We start from the raw sequence: 7,061 nt of genomic DNA, 5'->3' as shown, positions 1-7,061 counted from the left end.
ACTCACCGACCTTCTGTTTATGATTCCGCTAAGTATCAGACGAGATCCTGCATACATATTTCTTGCAGTACGGATCATGTTTCTTGTTTCGCTTGCCATTTCTTCCTCACTGCTGCTCCTTAACGAATTCGTCCCAACATGTATAAACACAGTGAAACCCTAGTGCACACAGGAGGATACCATTGCTCCCAACAATAAAATGTAATACACAGACCAAACACCTGGGGTATTCCAGTCTCTTATGGGTATTGGTTACAAAGGACCACATACTCTGAACACAAAACTGGCAAAGGGGCAAAATTTTCAACATCCTTCTATAGCACCACTTCTCAGATGCTTTGACACCCTTCCTTCCAGCTTTCCCACAGTCCATGACACACTCCCATACAATGCTGTGCTCAAAAGCACATTCTCAAAAATTTCTTCCACAAATTAAGGTTAATGTTTAATGCTAGTATCATTCTTTTTGCCAGGAATGCCCTCTTTACTTGTGATAGTCTCATTTTATATCCCCCATTCTTCATGTGCTGTGTGTTATTTTGCTAACATGGCAGCAGAATTCTTATACAACGAGTAAAATAAAGTAAGCTATGGGAAGGGGCCATACAGTTTTAATCTGCCCGGAGGTTTCAGAATTCTTTCACTCCCGCTACTTTATGATCACCAATTTTGATGTTAAGTGTACCACTAATCTTATTTGTGCTACTCCTCATTACTTTTATCGTACTTTAGTTTACTCTCAACTCATTTCTATACTCGTCAGACTGTTAACAGATTCTTTTTGACTTTCACTGAGGACAGAAATGTCATCAGTGGATCACATTATTTGACATATTTTCACCATAAATTTTAATAACACCCTTGGATCTTTATTCCATTTTCACCATTGTTACTCATACAGATTAATAAGAGACTGCATCTTTATCTCTCATCATTTTTAAAGAGGCTCCTCTTCTCAGTCCTCCATTCCTGTTGCTCCCTCTTTGTTCTTGTTCATATTGCATATTCATATCATACATTACTTGTCTTTCCTTGTAGCTGACATGTATTGTTCTCAAAATTTAAAATATCCTGTACTATTTTACATTGATGGTCACTTTCCAGGTCAAGAAATCCTATGAATGTATCTCGATTTTCTCAAGTCTTGTTTCCATTAACAAATGTAATGTCAGAACTCCCTCTTCCATGCCTTTACCTTTCTTAAGCCCAAACTGATTCTCACCTAACACATTCTAACTTTTCTTTCCCATTCTTCTGTGTATTATTCTTGTTAGTAACTGGGTTGCACAAGATAGTAAACTGATTGTGAGTTTTTCTCACACTTATCTTCTATCTTCAGAATTCTGTACATAATTTTCCAAAAAGTCTCATGGCATACCTCAGTTCTCATCGATTCTCTACACCAACCTGAATAGTCATTTGGATGCCAGTTTCTCCGATGCTTTTAGATATTCCAGAGGAAATTTCTTCTATCCCTCCACCTTTTTTGATAAGTCTTCCAATGCTCTGTTGAATTCTTACTGCAATACCAGACCCCCTATGCCTTCCATATCAACTCCCATTTTTTCTTCTATCACATCAGCCAAATCTTTCCCTTGTATATGTCTGCAAGTGTACACTTCCCACCTCTCCTCTGCATTTAGCAGAGGAATTTCCACTGTAGTTTCATTGTTGCCTGCCTTTTTATTTTACTTTTAAGTTTTTTACTTTCTGTATGCTCAGTCAGTCATTCTGACAACCATTTCTTTTCAGATTTCTTCAAAGTTTTCTTGAAATCATTTTGCCTTGGCTTCCCTGCACTTGCTACTTGTTTCGTTCCTAAGTGACACTTCTACACTACTGTCTTTCCCTAAATATTGTTGTACTTCCTCCTGTTGAAAATCAGTTCATGAATTTCTTCTGTTACCCAATTTTCCTAGCAGTTACTTTCCTTATTCAAGTTCTGTGATTGCATCTTTTAGAGAAGTGTACTCCTCTTCAGCAGAACTGTCTATTGTGATTTTTTTGTCATAGCATCTACAGCCTTATAGAACCTCAAACACACCTCACCAATCCTCAGCACTTCAGCATCTGATTTCTTTCCATATTGATTCTTGCTGACAATTATTGTGCACTTTGGTCTACACTTCATAGTTACTAAATTGTGAGCTTAATCTCTCTGCTGCTGGGTATTGTTGACAATCCAATATCTGGTTTTGGAATCTCTGTCATACCATGATATAATGGAATCTTCCCATGTCTTTGGGATTTTTCCAAGTATATCTCCTTACCTTATGGATGGTTAATCTGGCATACAGGCAGTTATGACATGATCCCCGCTCACTGAGATGTGCACCATTGTGTTGTCACACTGAAGTGAAACCAGGTCTTGTGGCAATCTGTCAGATTGCAGGATTCTTGGATTTACTAAATCTGAACCATGTGACTGATGGCTTACTGTAGTGCAATCACAGGAGCAACATAGATTATGTAACTGACAGAAGTCATGACTAAAGAACATTGTACAACAGGGACCAACCAAACAAGGAAATATATATTTTAAGATATTGACTTCATGTTCGAGATGATGGAGTTTGCTTTGCCTGGTCATCCAAATTTTGGCTTTCTGAACTTTTCTTAAATCATCAAGATAGTTGCCAGAATGCTTCCTCCAGCAAGACCACAGCCAACCACGTACCTTAATCCTCGTAAAACATACTTATACATTCTGTGTGTATGTGTACTGGAGCTGTTTATTTTCATTGTGTTATTATAAGTAATCCTGCATCACTGTGAAATGATCCCTGAAAAATGAAGCAACTAAATAAATAAATAAAAAAGAATGAGGCAGATCTGCACAGCTGCAGTGGTCTCAAGTAATGCAGAAGAAAATCACTGGTGTCTGTCAACAATGACAATGCAAACAGAGCGGATCAGGAGATCTGTTGCGTAGACAGAAGTTCTATTGAAATGTAGCAGCAAGTAATCGCCACAGATAGAACTTTTCCTTTACATGCAAACTTACATTTGTTTTTTTTTTTTTTTTTCCAAAATCTGATTTATTTTTCATCTTACTCATAGCTAAATGTTTCTGTCATCTGCACTTCTTCTACTGGACAAATGTGCTTCATTGTCTTTCCTACGATTGGGTCATATTTGTGAGTTGTGTAAGTGAAACCATACATGTTATTAGATTTGGTATGCCATGTTAGCAATAAAAGCAAGAAGTCAGAGAAATGATATGAACCCAAAAAAGTTGTAAGACATCAGAAAATATGAAGGTTATCCTGAGTCTTTATAAACACTTCGCAAATTATGAACCTGAGTGGGAGCACTTACTGAGAAGCATAATCACCACTGTTTTAAAATTTGTAATTGTTATTGTTGGAACAGTAGCATCTCAGAAACTGAAGAGAAACTGAAATTATTACTGTTGAACTGACATTTGGCTGAAATTCTTGGATAACAATTGCACCGAACATAAACATTAGGCTAAATTACAGATAATTCTGTTCACACAACCTTTATTTGGCATTTATAATTGTTGTCTTTGTCAACTCTTGACCATACTATCATCTTTCAGTTTGACATATGCCTTGGGATATTGCTACAGATCAGTGTCACAACAACCAAATGGACCCAATTGCAGCACACCAGTTGAACCATAATCTTTCTACTAGCTTGCCAGAAACTGGCTGAGAAACTTTTTTACCAGTATGCATTTAAGAAAACAGTGTAGTGAAAAATGGAAATTTCATGACCCTTTTTGTTGGGTGATGGTTTAAAATTTTTGTATTGACCTTAACCAACAACAGTGCTTCATACCGCATCATTTGACTTCTGATAATTAACCACCAACAGAAAAGACTATTTACAATTGGTTTGCAGATTTTCTTCACAGGCATTCTTCTGTCAACAGTTACGTGAAGATGGACCAAAGACTACTTGTTGTTCCAAAAAAAGTCAACAAACTGTGCAATGTGAAGGAAGCATGTGTCTTACTGTGAGATATCCCTAGACACAATGAGACTGCAATACACTTGATTTTAGATTACCACTTACCTCTGAAAAAGATCAGTTTCTGACAAATTTCTCAAAACTTAACTGAAGTTACAGGAAAACATCAACTCATTTAAGGAAATGCTTAAAAAATTCTACCAATAAAAATCAAAATGCAGATATAAAATCTTAACAAGAGACAAAAGTCCAGTATATTCCAGAAACCAAGCAGCAATAAACTGTTCAGTTTGTCTGAATCAAATCAATATTGACAGAGGTTTGTTCTTGATGTGCTTACAAGAAAATGATCACCTGTTTCTCTGATCACTCTGGGCTTGTCATGACCATTGCTTTACAGGACCATAGAACTGTTAATGTTGCATGGCAAACAACAATTTGGAACTTCCTGGCTGATTAAAACTATGTGCCACACCAAGACTTGAACTTGGGACCTTTGCCTTTCACAGGCAATTGCTCTACTATCTGAGCTACCCAAGCATGACTCATGACCCATCCTCACAGCTTCAATTCTCCCAGTACCTCATCTCCTCCCCTCCAAACTTCACAGAAGGTCTTCTGTGAAACTTGTAGAACTAGCACTCCTGGAAGAAAGGATAGCCTGGGGGATGATTCCAGAATGAGGTTTTCACTCTGCAGTGGAGTGTGCGCTGATTTTTAACTTCCTGGCAGATTAAAACTGTGTGCCAGACTGAGACTCGAACTCAGGGCCTTTGCCCTTGATGGGTAAGTACTCTACTAGAGAAAAGCTTCTGTCAAGTTTGGAAAGTCAGAGACAAGGTACTGGGAGAATTGAAGCTGTGAGGACAAGTCATGTGTCATGTGTCATTGGGTAGCTCAGTTGGTAGAGCACTTGCCCGCGAAAGGCAAAGGTCCCAAGTTCGAGTCTCTGTCCTGCACACAGTTTTAATCTGCCAGGAAGTTTCATATCAGTGCACACTCTGCTGCAGACTGATAAATCCCATTCTGGTTACAACCATATGTTTGGTGTAATTGCTTGAGGAAATCAGATAAAACATCTGACATCAACACAGCATTCTTCATGATAATGATGTCACCTGTCATACAGCATATTGAATATTTATTTGAAGAAACAAAACATCAAAATCAAATACATGTCTCAGTGTCTGTAGTTACCTAGTATCTTTCCATTTTTTTGTGTTGAAAAATAAAAAATAAATAAAAAAAACAGTGTTCATAACCTCAAAAGGTATTGAATCCTTAGAAAACAGTTTTGAGGTAACAAAATTGCAGCATAAAATGTGTCCCTATTTGGTTACACTGCACACAAAATGATATACAATTTAAAGGAAATTGTTTCGAGAAACAATGAGGTGATTTGTATCAAACCAATGTTTTGGCAATAACTCTGAAGACAGCTGGAACATAATCTAACCGAAAACCTTTATTCCACTCTCAGTGTCTCATCAAAGAAAGTTTGAAGATTTGCTTTGAAACGTAATATGAAAACTATTCCAGTAATGTCACCATAGAATTTATAATTACTGTGATATTTCCAACATTTATTGTCACTATAGGTAGGATGATAACCAGCTCCAGTTCTCACAATCCTATGAAACAGCAGAATATTGGTAAACTCATTACAGTGCACTATTACATACAAACTGTGAAAAAATAACATCACCTCAATAGTTTCTACTGCAGCAGAATAGGGTAACATTTAATGAACTATGATTCTTGTAAGTAAGTATCTTATACTAGGTTGTGAAGTTTAAGCAGAGTTATGTAGTGTAAGAGCTTGTATTGTATGACTACTTCATTACTGTGTTGGTGACATTAAGTCAGCCTGACACGTATCAAGACCAGTTGAGATGAACTGTAATTAATTTATAAAGATATCAAATCACAAACTGAAAATATGTCGCAATCAATATAAACAGAATTCCAATTTATAATTCACAAAATCTGTATGTAGAAAAGTGATAGTAGCTATGATACACCTAAATTTTAAAGCCATAGGGTTTATGGTAGGAACAAAAACCGATCTGTATTCATAAAAATATCAACAAAAATAATTAAAACATTGCAATAAATACATAGTTCATGTAATTTTGTCTTGAAGATTGTAAAATTTTGACATGCCAATTTAAAAACATCGGAATAACTTGTAAATCCAAATCCCATAACCAGTTTTGTAAAACTACTGAATTTTTAATTGCAAACTGAAGTAAGTGTGACTGAAACTATTTACAGTATAAATTTGTAATTGTTGGATGCTATATATGGAGCAACAGAAACAGCCCTGGTGTGGTCAGCTGTACATCATCTTCTAGGCACTAAACCCGTGTTGATTTGTGATATAATAAAACAATAAAACAAGTTTTAAAAGTATTTTGATTGTTTTGGCTTCATCATTTTTTTTATTTATTTATTTTTTTTTATTTTTTTTTTTTTTTATTATCAGGACCCAGATATTATTTCAGATGGAGAAGAAAACAAAGCTGAATCACACATCTCACTCAAGATCAGTGATTATCAGCAAATTAAGTATTTGAAATGTAGCCATGAAAGCTGGTTGCATTTTAAGTTCTACTTTACACATTTCTTCAACTTTTCAAGTATCTACATATTTAACAAAAATGAACGGACATTCCTGATGTTGACCAAATTATGCAAATGGAATAAATCTCAACCACCTACAGACTCAAAGGAGTTCAAGATAGTACACGTTATTACGATGATTTTAATCATAGGAATATGAGCAGCAGATTCTCATGGAAATGTTAGACATCTGCTGATCTGTGCAGACGGAAGATTTTGGGATGGGGTTGATCTTATATGGACTGGTGTATGACCATTTTGACAGTTCAGAAAATACATAAAGATTTAAAAACTGCTTGATAGATTTTTCTAATTGAAACACGGACAGACAACACATTACCATGGCTAATATGGCGAAGGAAACTCACTGGTATTCAATACAGTTTCATGATTTGGAATTAATAAATAGAGGCCCTGTGTCATTTTCAAGGGAATCGTGTACCATTCTTCTTCCAAAATAGTGACAAGTTCTGGTGTTGTTGTTGGTGATGGTGGTGTACACC

This window comes from Schistocerca americana, chromosome 8 (assembly GCF_021461395.2).
Source record: "Schistocerca americana isolate TAMUIC-IGC-003095 chromosome 8, iqSchAmer2.1, whole genome shotgun sequence".
NCBI lineage: Eukaryota > Metazoa > Arthropoda > Insecta > Orthoptera > Acrididae > Schistocerca > Schistocerca americana.
Note: the sequence above shows the minus strand (reverse complement) of the source record.